The 13942-nt window shown below is 42.6% G+C and overlaps 1 long non-coding RNA gene across 1 annotated transcript; it reads right to left on the reverse strand.

Annotated features, from left to right (window-relative positions):
• Positions 1-249: 249 nt before the first annotated feature.
• Positions 250-1732, reverse strand: LOC122139548. Its single transcript, XR_006156383.1, has 3 exons — positions 1595-1732; positions 1196-1264; positions 250-499 (listed from the first exon to the last, which is right to left on the reverse strand). It is a non-coding gene; the product is annotated as an uncharacterized LOC122139548 (long non-coding RNA).
• Between the last annotated feature and the right edge of the window lie 12210 nt (positions 1733-13942).

Raw genomic sequence — 13942 nt, forward strand, 5'->3', positions numbered from 1 at the left:
GACTGATGCCTGAGAAAATCTCCCCAATGTCCACACAGTTCAGCTTGTGGCAAATCATCCCCGTGGTAAGGAAACTTCAGCCACTGTTTCTTTCCTCTCCCTAACCAACGGGTCAGACAACTTGCTCTTAGAGAATAGATTTATTTCAATCCTTCTTGGCGGTCGGTCAAAGCCGTGACTCTCTGATCACAGAAGCTTGTGCGTGCGGAGTTTTGTATCAGACTAAATGAAGCCTCAGTTAGAGTTTGGCCTGTATTTGACTTCAGCAGCTGATGACGGCAGTTCAGACGCTAGTTTTGATTTGCTGCTTGTTTTCAGAAAGTGAATGAGCTGAGAGCACGACAGCTTCTGACGGGGGATTTCATCACTTCCAACATTTTGCTGAATTACGTGTTTTGGATTAGGATGGATCTCACTTGGGTTGAAGAGCTGATTATTGACGGCCTCTCGCGGGTGATCTCTGATTCATGTTGATCTTCTGATCTGCAAACACTTCAGGCTGTTCTTGATCAAAAACATTCAACATGTGTCATAACAGTGCTGCTGCAGGTATTTTTACTCTCATTTCAGATAAAAGTACTTTATTTGTTGCAGGTTTAATGCTCGTTTTACCATTTGAACAATTATTTAAATATTAATTAAAAATATTGTAAACCATAGACCAGGACAAGAAATTCACCAAAGATATGAATTAATTAAATGCTCCAGATATTTAAAAATGTAGTAACAAAAAAAAGCTATCAGAATTCACTTTCTCAAAGACGAATGCAGTGATTGTGAAGCTAACACAGAGTCATTAAATCATCCGATTACTCTTGTGTGTGGTGTGCACGTTAGAACAACCCTGATAGCACACGTACTGTACATCACAGAGATGTCTATTTGACGTCTGCAAGACATATATATATTTTTTTTTTTTAGAGTGTTTGCTCATCTGCAATACATCTATAGGACGTTTCCTATCAGACGTCAAACAGACGTTTAGAAGATGTCTTTAAGATGTTTATGATTTAGAATGCAGGTAAAACTGACATCTTTAAGATGTCTGTCAGATGTTTGTAGCCTACACAGCAGATGCTTTCCAGATCAAGTGATCTTATCTTGCAGACGTACAGGTGCTATCTAGGAAGAGAATGTCTTCAAGGTTTTTAGTGTCTCACAGGTAGATGTTGTGAAGCAGTAGTTTTTCAATCACCTTTGCTTTGGTAAAATGACAGTTGTAGAATCTGGGCTGGACAAACGAACGCTTAGAAAAAGCCTATTCCTGTAAAAAAAAAAAAAAAAAAAAAGAAAGAAAGAAAAGGAAAAAGATAATTCTAAAATTAAATAAATAAATAAAAACAAGTACATTTGACGCTTGCCATAAACCAGCACCTAAAAAGCATATATCAACAACAAACATATTAATCGATTGCAATGTCATTAAATCAATAAAATAGCACACCATAAACGTATTGCTCATTGAAAATGGCTCTTCACCTGAGGTAACATTAGCCGTAAAATAGAGGACTGGAGTAATGATTGATTTATGAGTTAGTTTAACTAGCAGATGCTTCTTGTAGATATTAAAACGTTAAAATGTTCAATGGTTTACCTTCTCGGTGAGTTTCTTCGTTTCTCTGTTCTGGATTTGTTTCCTGGATCTTCACTGTTTAGAGTTGATGAAAATAAGAAACGCGTTTTCTCGGGAGGATGTTCATCTTTTTGGATTAGTCGATATATTTGACGAAAAATCGCTAATGTTGAGGTAATGTAGAGCTACCGCTTGGTGCACGAAGCAGTTCATTAAATACAAGAAACAGCTGATGGGTGTGGAGATCGGTGAGGGTTTGTTTTAAAGTAGTGCAGTTTAGTAGTGATGTGTCCGTTCGTGAACGAGGCGCTATTATTGGTAGCGCACGAAAAAGGTCGACTCCCGTCTGCGAAACGAGCCTCCGATCTTCAGCTGGAGCCTTCTATTTTAGGCCCAGGTTAGCAATTGTGACTGGTTTGTGGTTTGGTAAGCACGTTTTTATTCATTTGTTTCATAAAATCCTATTTTGATGACAGGTTTTCTTTACAAAAAAAAAAAAAACAAACAAAAAAAAAACGACACAGGCCAGGTAGACAGAGGCGTGAGCCCGATTTAAAGTAAAGAGCATAAGGGTAGGAAAGACCTGCATTGTTCAGCATCGCCTACCCAGGATTCCGAGAGGTTTTCTCAAAAACAGTAAAAAATAATCGCATCAGCCACATCCAAGCTGAGGCATCTGATGTTTCTGAAGTGACAACCTACACTAAAAGCTAAAGTGTGCTTAGCCTGTCTTTATTTGTTGCTGTGGTTCCGTTGTCAATTGTTCCGTTAAGGTTTTATTAAACTGTTTAATAAAAATAGTAAAAGGCCTAACTGTATTTTAAAGTAAAAAAAAAAAAAAACAAAAAAACAAAAAAAATGCATACAAATAAGCCTGAAAGCACTCGATAAAAAATTGCTAAACAAAACCACAAACTATTCAGAACTGCTTTAAATTGGGCTCAAATGGACTCGGTGCACAAGGAAGTCGTCGCTGAGCTTCCGAACGACGCGAGTGTGTGGCACCTACTTCCCGGTCTTGGCAACATTCCCGGTAAGGGAAAAAACTTCACATAAAAATTGGGCTTAGGTAGAAATAATTAATGATTTTCGAATTAAAGTGGATAGTGGTATATCCAAACTGTGTGTTTTTATATTAATCTTTATCTGTTTTGTTAAAGATCTGTTGCATAAATATGTCTATAAACAGTGCAATATTTTTTACTTTTTCCTTTGGCATTAAGTATCAGATAAAACAAATCTAGTCATGAAGTAGTCATGTATTAGTTGTATGGTTTTACCGTGCATTTTTGATGGTCTGATGACAAAGTTAACTGTGTAAAATATTAAAATATGTTGAACAAACTGATGTATGTGCAAAAATGAGACTATGGATATTTATGAAGAATCAAATCCCAGCCCATAATCCACAAGGTAAATCAAAAAATTAATTATTTAAATCCATCGTCATCTCGGCTTTCCATGTATCCATCTATAACATTATAACAAAATGGGCTACATTAGGGAAAGTTGTTCCATTGGTGGTCAGTAACGGAGTTAGTTTTAACTTCGTTTAGTGTGTACTAACGTAAAATTTTTTAAGTATCTGTACTTTACAGTTAGTGTTTTATTTTGAGTTACTTTTTACTTTCACCTACATTTCCCAAAGCATAATATTGGTACTTTTTACTTCACGACTGGTTATTATGAACACCGACATTGGTGGCAGAGGGCTCTGCTTGCCTTTTTCTCCACATGGCTCTCCAGGAGTCCTCCTCCATGCGCTTTTCTTTTATGCTGGTGATGACTGAATGTGCGAGGTCAGGTGGCAGTCTCGCAGCAAAAGCTCAGGGGACTGTAGAGTGTCAGACATAAACTTTGACAGAGCGGAACAGATCCTCCAAAATGATAAGGTGGAGGATGAATTCAGCATCCAATGAGTGAGAGTAAGTGGACCCGCGCGTCAGTTCAATCTGTGAGAATTTGGGCTGCGAATTTAATGTCCTTTAAGGTTGCAATGATGGCTGGCAGGGTTTTTGTTGCAGTGTCCCACAAGGGAGTAGTTAACTGTGCAGGACCCCATCTCGTATCACACAGTTTCTTAAGTTCAGTGGGCTGCTGTGAAGGCTCAAATTCCCTTTTGCGTCTTAGCATGGACCAAATGAAGACTTGAGAAAAACTTATGTCTTGCACAATAACAAAAAAATCGCCTGCTGCCTTTCATGGTTTCTCACACAGTCCTTAAACGAGTTAAGGCAGTGTGCGTGGCAATGAATTGTAGAATTCCCTGAGACCTCTTCTCTGAATTTCTCTCGGACCCGTTAACACCCGGCACACAGCAGCCACCATAACACCTAGTAATACAGGCAGTGTGATCAGTTGTTACATTTACTAAAGGTATCTTTGCCAGTAGCAGAAAGCGATCAGCACTAACCGTGATGGAGTAAAATAAGAAATTTCACACCCTTCATCACTTTTAAGTAGGCACCACCCACAGACAATTGTTCAATTCTGCTGAGGTCCCCTATCTAATACACCTCAAGCAGATAGTACACCTCTTGTACTTCAAGCACTTATTTGATCCCGAATCATGTTTGCCATAGATGGCCAGGTATTTCGTTCTGTATGTCATGATGTGTGTATTTAGCATTTCTAGGATTATCAGGATATTTTCTGTGCAACTGTTTTAAGTTGAATTTGGCTACAACCCTGTAAAAGTTTCATGAAAATTTCCCCCAGGTTGACAGCCATATCGTTTTCTGGTCTCCTCTCTTTGAAAGTCCCTGGTATGCTGTATGACGTGAATGACTATACAAATAACTGCTCTCATACTCTATTGATTCTCTGGTGGACTATTTTCTCATGCCCACACTCAGAGCATTGCATATTGTTGAGCCAGACTTTCTCTCTAAGCAGTCCACTCATTCCACACTGCCACTGCATATTTATGTTCCACACTAGCATTGTGTGTCTTGAACGAGCCTGTCACCTTTTTTCCAGTTCTGGTAGCCCTCCAGGGTAAATGCTGTCTTCACTCCATGGTTTCCTGGCGCGTGAAGTGGCGGCATGCGAAGCAGAAAGCAACAGTCCTTAAAATAGAATATTCCAGCCAACGGATGTAATCCTCATACCATCTAAAATTAAAGTAGCGATCCTGCAGTCCACTTTTGTGGCTGGATAAACGTCGAAGAAGAGGGCATTTTGGCGCCGTCACTGGTTGTTCTTCTTCAACAATTCCGTTAATTTTTTGAACGAATCTTTAGTGTGACTCGGGAAAAACTCATCTCGTGATTCGACTCATGTCATTCAGTCATGCATGCTTAATATCCTAAGGTTCTGTACTGGTACTAGTAGTCACCTGTTTCAGTCAAATGTAGTTTGAGCCAGAAAAGAATTGATTAGGGTTTCAGTTATTCGTTCATCATGTAAAACAGACCCATAAGCTTTAATCTATGCAGTCGGAAAAGACTAATACTAATAATAATAAAATAACCAAATCTTTATTACCTTTGTTATAGCACAAGTGTAGGAAAAAAACCATCATGACAGAAATTCACACATTTATAAACTGTAAGAAGCAGGGACATAGATTGCACAGGGGACAAGTGTGTTCGCATAGAGGTTTTCAAGAGCTGATATGAATAAGTATAGATTTAAACTCAAAGAGACAGGATAGTCTGCGCATGACCTGATATTTTATTCGGACCCCGAATAAGCGCGGATGAACATCACAGAGTGCTACACCCTCATAACAGTGTGTGTTTCCTTCATGAGAAAGCCGAGGGCCTCTCGCAGCAGAAATTCGACCGGAAATCCCTAATATGGAAAGCGTCCAGCTATCGCTGATATGAAAGACGTTGTTTTCAAGAAAACGCCACATTGGAAACATGAAGACATTAAACATACGATTGTGACAAATATGGTTTATTTGTGTCATTTCACGTCCATCTCCAGGTAATAAATAAGATATGAACATGCATTTCTAATTGACATATCATTATTACAGTGCTAGAACCGAGTCTAGCATATTATTTGATAAAAAAAACGTCCTTTGTAATATTATCCATACACAAATCATCATTATGATTATCTCCTCATTATCGATTTCTAAAAAATCTACAATCGGAATTAGTAGCAAATAATAAAGTTGGCCAATACATTAGTATTGAAAAGTTTTTGAACATAAAGATTGTCACACCCTGGGTGCTATTATGGTTTTTCACCATGGGTGTTTAGTATTCCCCATGTTGCTGTTTGAGCATAAAAACGTTTCGGCATACCTTACAAAGTTCAAAGTCCTTCGAACGGTGATCTCTTATTTAACAAGAGTCACTCCTCAAAAATCCCTCGTAGCACTGTCTTTGGAGTACACCCGAATGTCTTTGCAGGGATTGTGATATCACAAAGATCTTACAAGTGGGTACCACCCCGGTTGTCTTCCTTTAGAGAGCAACGAGTGGGATTTACCCCTATGTCGGAGACAATAAAGACTTTCCAGACAGATCTCGTTTAAGGGGTTCCATCAGCACAGTGTTTTAAATAGCGCTCAGACTACACGCTACTAAAAAGCTATTGATAAGGGGCATGACATTTCCCCACTAACCAATCACAGCGCAACACTGGCCTCAGTCCTTTTTTTCCATAGTGTGTGGCCATGGGTCCCAATCACTCCGCACCAGAATTCCTCCTAACCTCTGCAACAGCAGGAAGGGACAGCTCACACTGTCCCAGCTAACCATCACGAGCGCACAGTGGCCTTGCTACTTAATCACAACACATACTACCCGGATGACGGCGCTTGGCAAACATTGGCTAGCTAACCAATCCAGCGCACTGCCCGCTTCCTAGTGAATCCACGTTAGCGTAGACTGGCCCAGCTACCTTACAGCAGAAATGGCGCTGCTTTCCATGGACATCGTGGACTATGGCAATCTAAACGGGTGGCCACTTACCACTGGCCCCATAGGGGATCTCTCACAGCGCACTTCCGGACAGGCTAGACCTAATCCCAAGCTGCATCTGCCCGATGTGTGAGCGCAATCACAACCACACTGGCCCACATAACGGATCCAGCGCAGACGGGCCCAGCTAACCATCAACCCAGGTGTGAGCGCCGGCTACAGTGCCCCACGCACAGGGCCCAGCGTCAACGGATGTGTGATGGCGCAGTGGAGCTTCGTCCTTGGTTTCCTCGTCACAGCGCATGAGGGGGCATTCGTAATTGTCTACACGTGCACTTTCCCGAGTTAAGCCCAGGACAGCGCTCACGATCCAGCTACGCAATCACAGGCGCAGTGTCGGCCTCACAGCTAACCAGAGCTCAAGCTCACACTGGCCGTTCTAGAACGGTCTCACAGTGCCTATCTAGCGCACACTGTGTCCTCCAGCCATGCTCTAACAGCGTGTCCTCCAGTGCCCAGCTAACTAGAACAGTGCCCCCCTGTGGCCGCTAACCGAAATGCCCACCCTCCACTGCTCCCAGCCTCACCAATCACAATCAGTAGGCAAGCCCATCTGCTAACCCATAGCTCACCACACTTGCCCCCGCTACCAAAAAAATCATTCAGCGTCACACTGGCCCAGCCCCAGCATCGCAACGCGCACTGAGGCTTCTCACCATCACAGCGCACACTGCCTCTGGAGGCCAATAACAGCTCACGCTAGGCCCGTTCGACCAATCAGCAACGCCCACTGGCTCACTAGTCCCCCCCCCCGCACACTGGCCCAGCGCAGTCCAATCAAGGCGCACCACTGGATCACTGGTACAGCTACCCATCTCAGTGCACACTGGCCGAGTCCACCATCACTGCGCTCATGGGACATCTAATCCAATGGCTTCGCACATACTGCCCGACGGACCATCGGAGGTCCCTCTGGTTCTGTCAGGCTCAATCATCCTCAGTGCACACAATCTCAGCGCTCTGTAGCTCACTACCAATCACTGCGCATCCCGGATCCAGCTATCCAAGCACAACAACAGACCTGTCCCATCAGTTCCGTCACAGCGCTCACTGGATCAGCTCCCCATCACCAATGCGTCTTAGGCCCCTAACTCGGAACAGCGCACCAACTGGTCCCATCCTCACCTGCTCCCACTGCCGTGGGTCGGGACCATCTGGAGTCGTTGGACAGAGCCTCGTCTGGCTCCACCTTGGGCTGTACATGGCTGCACACTTGGGTCCTGATCCTCCTGCTCACAGCGCACACTCAACTGGCTGATCCCAGCTAACACAATCCTCCGTGGTCATCTCGTCTTTCAAAGGCGGCCTCCGGAGTTACCGGTCCTCCAAAAGACCTTCATCCCAAGTTGGGACCACGCATCCCTTTAGTAATGAAATATCTGAATGGGTGCGAGGTTCGAACACTTCTGGTCTATACACACCCTAAACAATCAATCACCCCTGGTAAAGATTATGTTGTGTTTTTCCAGGTTTTTTAAAGAAGTTTCTTCTGTTCACCAAGCCTGCATTTAATTTGATCCAAAGTACAGCAAAACAGTTAAATGTTTAAATATTGTATACTACGTAAAAAAAACTGTTATTCTATTTGACATATATTTTAAAATGTAATTTTATTGTGATTTTCAAAGCTACAATTTTTAGCATCCATTACTCCCAGGCACATGATCCTTCAGAAATCATGTGGATATTCCTGCTTTGTGGCTCCAAACAAATTAACTTACTATGGGATGATGCTGAAAACAGTAGGAGTAGATTTTTCCTCCACGTTTCTTTTGATGAATAGAAAGTTAAGAAGAACAGCATTTATCTGAAATAGAAATCTTTTGTAACATTATAAATTTATTTTTCATCATTTTTGATCAATTTAAAGTATCCTCCTTGCGAGATAAAAGTATAATTTAGATAATTTCTTCTCCAAAAAATTAAAAACTATACTGACTCTAAGCTTTTGAAGTATAGTGCAGGGGTGGTGAATCCCTGAACTGGTGGGGTGATGAGCTCTAAAAGTCCGCTTTGTCACAGGAATAAATACATTTAAAATCTATTTAAAAGAAAGCAGTTATTTTAAATTAGTAAAAATATTTCACAAATATTACTTTTGGCTAAAAAACTTTTTTGGATCACCAATAAATGCGGCTTGGTGAAAAGAAGAGACTTCTTTAGTAAAACATTAAAAATCTTACTGTTCAAAAAACTGTTGATGGTATATAGATCTACAGAACATGTTATACGTTATATTATATATCTACTTATATATACAGTACAGGTCCACAAGTTTGGAAACATTACTATTTTTTAAGGTTTTGAAAGAAGTCCTTCTGCCATGCAAGCTGCATTTATTTGATCAAAAATACAGAAAAAAACGTATATTGTGAAATATATTACAAACTTAATTAAAATAAAATAATAGTTTTCATTTGGAATATACTAAAAAAAGAATTATTCATGTGATGCAAAGCGAAGTATTTTCAGCATCATTTACTCCAGCCTTCAGGTCACAGTAACACAGGGTCTAGCAATGATCATTTAGGCTGCACTGATGAAAAGAAGACTACAAACCCGAGGGACTGTCAGGATATAGAGGTGAGGTGAGCTAATCATAGACGTGAGACATAGAAAATAATAATTAATCTTTTATGAACTGTTTATTAGCCCGATTTCGGACAGATTGTGAACAATATTTGAGAGATATATAGCCTTTGTGACATGGAAAAAGTTTAGATTCTTTTTGGGAGTTCAAGCAGAAATGGGGGGGCAACAATCAAAAGTGTTGGTTTCTAATTTTGTTCAGTGATATATATATATATACTATATTATATACTCATTATACTATATATATCTAATAGATATATACTGCTGAACATAACATATATATATATATTATATGTGACGAGTGGGCGGGGCCGAGAGCGTGGCACGGAGCGAGGCCTGGTGGCGTGCTTGGGGAAAATGAGACTGACCACCTGCTCGATGTGGAGGGCGGCTGCGTTCGTGGGGAGCGGAGGAGTCGCCGCTGTTCGAGGTTTGGCCGGAGCCTGCTGCTACGCCAAGAATTGGGAGGAGCCAGGGAACGGGGGACTCCTGCCGGCTCCCGAAACTGGAGGAGCGTCCGGTCCACAGGGCGGCGGGGAGTGTCGTTGCCGTCGCACCCGAGGGCAGTCCGCAGTGCCAACCGCCAGGCACCGGGAGGAGTTCACAAGCTGGTGGAGGGTCCGACGAGGCAGCAGGTCTGGGAACCGGAACAATTTCCTTATCTCACTCACCACTCTCATCTCTGTCGCTAATAATTGTTAATCTCCTTTTCTCACGCCTTACCCCAGGTTCCCGCAGGTCACCTTGAGCGGTCCCCCCCGGAGGGAGGGGGGGATTAGAGCGCAGTCTCGGGAGTAACCCCCGGCCTGTGAGGGGCGATCTGTTTTGGGGGCGAGGAGGAGTGTGACGCAGTGGGGCGGGGAGAAAACCGTGGGAACGGAGCGATGGGGCGGTGGGTGATTGGGAAATGAGCGACAACCTGCTCCACTCACGGTCGCGAGCCCACGTAGGATATTGGGGAGGATACAAAGAGGGCGGTACGACAGTGAAGGAGGAGAAGGACCAGGCCTGGGTTTTAATTTTTTGTTTGGGTTTGTTGGCGACGGAGGGGCTGTGCATGTTTTATTCTCAACACAAATTGTGTTGGATCGATCCTAGGAGTATGTGGTTAGTAACGGATTCTATTGGGAGTGTTCGCCGGTTCCGCCTCCTTCTTCTGTGATTTGAAGTTTTTTATATTGTTTCCAAGATATATTTGATATTAATGACAAATAACTCCATGCCGGAGAAACCCTTCATCCCTGCAGAGCTCCCGTCCCAATCAAAAGCTAATCAAGGTGTTCCAGTGTAATGCTGGGTACACACTGAAAAGATTTTTTAAATTCTTAAAAGATTTTCAAAATGTATGAGAGACCCACAAACATGATGGACAAAAATCCTAGATTTAACACGTTTTCCTCTCTAAAGTGTGTGGTGCTCGCCACCGAATGTGGACAACATCAAGAGTTCCTTGACTGTGAACACGGAACGAAAATCTCACAAAAATCTCTGTGAGATCTTGAAAATAACATGGAGATGATTACCAGGAACGAAATTGCAAAGGACTGCATTTGTTATGGGGGCTTTCCGTATTCTGTCAGCTCCGCTTTCTGATTGAATAGGTTTCGTTTCAACATGATAATCTCCAGATTCGTACGCGGCATTTGTCCTCAGGGTTTCCCCCATCAGGAATTCTGATCCTGTAATTCTGATTCGCGATCGGGGCGCCTCATCTCTGACGTTCTTGGCGGGCAGACATTACAATCACTCTGAACACACACTCACACCACAGGAGAAATCCATTCAAGCTGGCAGTTATAGTTATAAGCCTCTTATTCAAGACAATGACAAACTAGATCCGTAGTGAACTGGCAACAAGTATAGGCCCATTTCAAATCTCCATTGATGTTCTTAAAATTTTAGAAAATGTTGTGTCTGCCTAAATTGTGCAATAAAACAAATATCTGTATAAAGAATTTCAGTCAGGTTTCAGGGCCCAGACCCATAGCACAGAAACATGTCACTTGTTAAACTTACAAATGACTTAGATTCTTAGTCGCTGCGTTTGGACACCATAGATATGACATTACTCTATAGATGGATACCAGGTATTCAAGGACAGTCTTTAAGATGTTTTAGATCCTACCTGTCTGATCGCTACAAAACATGTTTATTTTAAATGGGGGAGTCATACATTTATCACCAGTTATAATATGGAGATGCCACAAGGATCTGTTCCATATGTCCTCTGCTATTTGTGCAATATACCCCCCCCCATGTTGCCATTTGATAATATTATTAGAAAATATAGGTTATGTATGTAATCCTCGTTCCCTCTAGGAGGGAACAGAGACTTTATGTCAGAAAGAGATTGAGGAATGGGGTCTTACCCGAGAGCCCAATCACCTTCGAGTGGTAACAAAAAGAGCCAATGGTACACCAGTGTACCTGGTCTGCGGGATTTGCATCAGCGAAGCTCCGCCCCGCTGTGGGGTATATGTAACCCAAGCAACTCGCATTCAAGTCTTCACTCATCACCCAAGACGAAGAGACAAGTGACACCAGCGAAAAACTGAACAGTCAAGTGGAAATAATGTCTCCGTTCCCTCCTTCAGGGAATGAGGGTTACATATGTAACCATGTAACACTAGGGGCCGTTCCCTTTCAGTCGTCATTTCAACGTTACGTCAGAAGAGAGAACCTGACGAATCGGGGTCCCTTACAAAACGCAACTGGGGCTGTTCCAGTGACCCGTTGTGGCGAGTGATAGCACCCGGGCGTGAGGCTAAGCACGTAGTGAGGGCCGTACCGGACACAGAATGGGATGGGTAGCATATTCCAAGTGGAAGTATGCTAGCAGGATGCTTGCGTCGTAGGAGGGGGGGGAAACGGACTTAGCAGGGCATCAACCGTGTGGTGGTGATACACATGAATCTCTGAGGTACCCAGCCCCCATGTGGGACGTTTTAACAACAGAGCTGTCAAGGGGGCTTGCCCAAGGGAATAGACACATGCTACCAAGAGACTTACTGTGTAAATACACACATGAGATTGCCCAAAGAAAGGGAATCACAACACATGGAGGCACTGATAGGCCATGCACACAAGTCCAACACAGGGGCTGTCCAACACAGGGGCTGACCGATAGGGCATGCACGCAAGTGATGGACATCAACAGTGCTGGAGGAACCCAGGGTTATGATGAACTGGAACCTCACATGAGGGGAATTGCGCAGGCATCCAGAACGTAGAGTGGAATGGCGCAGCAAGCTGACTGACACAGAGCACCCGGAAGGACATGGGATCTACACAGAAATGATAAAATATCGCAAATGTGATATATGTCACCCCAGCCCGCAGCTCTACAGTTGTCTGTTAGCGATCGGCGTCATGCGCCAGTGCCCAGGAGGAGGCTATACTCCTAGATGAGTGAGCTCTCATCCCTGGGGGCATGGCAGGTCTTGAGACACTGATAAGCCAGGACAATAGGCATCCATTATCCAGTGGGGAGTAACCTCTGCTTGGAGACAGCCTTTCCCTTCTGCTGGCCTCCATAACAAACAAAGAGCTGGTCTGAGGTCCTGAGGCACTGAGTTCTGTCTATGTAAGTGCGGAGCGCACGTACTGGACAGAGCATCCTCTGGGGGCAGTGCTTGCAAGTTCACCACCTGATCTCTAAAAGGAGTGGTGGGAACTTTAGGCACGTATCCAGGCTGGAGGTCCAAGATAACGTGAGAGTTGGGGGGGGGGTTCAAAGATAAACGTGAGGAGTGGCCGGGCCATGGCCTTGAATTCCTCTGTTCTTTCTTTTATTCGTCAACTGAAAATGCCTGCAGGTGTAATGATTGTTGTCCCCAATGTGGCCTTAGCACATCCCACACAACCGTCACAAATTTTGAATGGACGACACACACAAGACTCTGGTTGTCTGTTCTTTCTTTTATTCTCCGCAGCAATGATATTTGTGTCTGAGAAATACATCAAAATTTATTATTAGACAGGGTGATAACTGCTGACATAAACCACCGCAGCAGTGTGAACCATTTTCTGCTGAACTACGTACAACTTGTAACAATTTCATGTTAACAAAATGACAAAAATAAACATGAAAATCACATACCTGAGAAATACATCAAAATGTATTATAAGACAGGGTGATAACACTGCTGACATAAAACCACTGAAATAAGAAAAACATAAAATTAAGATAACTGTGTGGTATTCCATTAAGCTATCTGATGTTGCATCAGCAGTAGCACGTTAATTTCACTGCATGAGTAACGAGGCACAACGATAAGTACTCAACAAAGTATCCATCAGACATATAAACCCATCCAACTGCACATTTGTTGATATAATCACTACAAACGTTTACATCAGAAAAACTCTTATTAAACACACTTTTATCACTTTTTAAAACACCATAAACAGGAGAGAAGAGAAACACGCTTACCCACAGCAGTGTGAACCATTTTCTGCTGAACTACGGTAAGCATGCAAGGACAAAAATAAGAATGTCTGCAATGCATTAACCACTAGGGGGCACCAAAATACCTTTAGATTTGAATTTACCCTCTAATTTCATGGAATTCAACATCCATTAATATCATAATTAATGTTTTTTTTTTTAACTCTGTTACATTCACCCCCACAGAATTACATGAAATTTAGGCATCACCAAAGGTACAAAAAACAAAACAAAAAAAATAAATACAAAAATAAAACCTGTCACATATAATAAGCATCTCACATTAAAGAAGAACCTCCCATAAAAGGACAATCAATATGAAAATTATCCCATAAGGATGAATTGATAAGAGAGTAGCGCTAAGCTCCCCTATCAACAATCGACAGCAGA

This window comes from Cyprinus carpio, chromosome B14 (genome assembly GCF_018340385.1).
Source record: "Cyprinus carpio isolate SPL01 chromosome B14, ASM1834038v1, whole genome shotgun sequence".
Taxonomy (NCBI): Eukaryota; Metazoa; Chordata; class Actinopteri; order Cypriniformes; family Cyprinidae; genus Cyprinus; species Cyprinus carpio.